Raw genomic sequence first — 1631 nt, forward strand, 5'->3', positions numbered from 1 at the left:
CTCATTTTGGAAAACGCACTTTATAATGCTAATATAATGGTCACCTGAAAACAGACTCATACTAAGGAACTAAAAAAAAAAATTAAATAAATGCTGTATGTTCGTGTTCCTTACGAAGCTGTTCAGGTATGGAGTCGTAGAAGAAAGCAAAACAACGATTAAACACAATTTGCTTTATTAAAAACTAAAAAGCTTAAGTTCGGCCGGACTGGCGCAGAAACCCTTCAACGGACTTAGCAAAACTCTGTTCCGGATCTTATCTTCGATGTAGGTTGCGAAGTGGATGGACTGCTGACTCCTAGAGATCTGCCTTTGTTCTTCCAAATTTTAAGACGCCTACTAGCATTTACCTTCTACTAATCCGCTGGCCCTGCGTCGATTCCAGATGGAACCTCGATGAGAACGGCAGTTCGACGTTCCATTAAGGACGTGGTTGATCTAGGTTACCATCTCTTTTGTTGCTATTAGCGTTGGCAACTATTAGCGAGTTTTTTTCAAACCACACTATTTAAAAATAAAATGTTTGCCGTAATTCTTGGTCTTTTCACTTCAGAGAATTTGTTCAAATATCCTAATGACATGTGTGTTTGTGTTTGATCCTTTTCCTTTGTACATTAATTTGATAGAATATCCTCAGTCTGGAAAATTAGACTTTTTCTCGATGATTAACCGGGTCAGAGTTAACCTCAGTTAGGCTATGTCTAATTCATTTCGTACAGACAAAGCCTAGGAGAGGCTACCTCTTAACCTTTAATTCTATTTGAAAATATATTCCTACAAAACAAATAATGTCAATATTATTCTCGATATTGAATAAATGATTTTTAAAGCTTGTCATTTTAAATTTACCAAAATATCAAGTCAATTCAATTATTCGCATGAGGGTCGTCCGAAAAGTATTTAGCCTATAAAAGAAATACTAAAATAATGAAGATACACTTCACCCGGCGACGTAACACGTCGGAGTAGTATGTTTCCCCGAGTGCTGCACAGTAGGCTTCAGTGGTGACGATAACCTCCTGATACGGCTCAAATTTTTGTTCAACAAATGATTTTCTAAAATTTGTAAACAAAAAGAAGTCGCACGGGGTCAAACCTGGAAAATGGTGGCAGTTCATAGCCCAATTTGTCCGTAGAGAGGGCGGAGGTGTGACCTGGTGCATTATCTGAGTGGAAGAGTATTTCCTTTTCAACAGTATTTAATTTAATTCACTGTAGAATCGTTAGGCATAGTGTCTTTTTCAGGTAGTCGATGTAGATCACGTCTGATTTACAGTAAACGACCATCAACTTTATGGTCGATTCGCCTTCTTTAGGTCGCCACGGAAGTCCACTGCTTCGACTGTTGTTTGGTCTCCGGTTTGTACCAATGGACCCGTATAGTCACTCCTTTGGATTGCGCTTAAATGGCTCTAAAGTGGTCTTACATTTGCGCTTAATGTCCGGCTTTCTTTCTCATGCCAAAGTTTCATGCAGATTATGACCCATGCGATCTTTTGAAAGTACTTTTTGAGTTTTGTTATAATATGATAATATACAAGCACTTGATCTTAATGGAATGTGCAGCTTTCTATATAAGTGTGAATAAATAGTATTCTTTTAAACAAAAAATATACAAAATGTTCCTTTTT

This window comes from Diorhabda carinulata, chromosome X, assembly GCF_026250575.1.
Source record: "Diorhabda carinulata isolate Delta chromosome X, icDioCari1.1, whole genome shotgun sequence".
In the NCBI taxonomy this organism is placed as follows: domain Eukaryota; kingdom Metazoa; phylum Arthropoda; class Insecta; order Coleoptera; family Chrysomelidae; genus Diorhabda; species Diorhabda carinulata.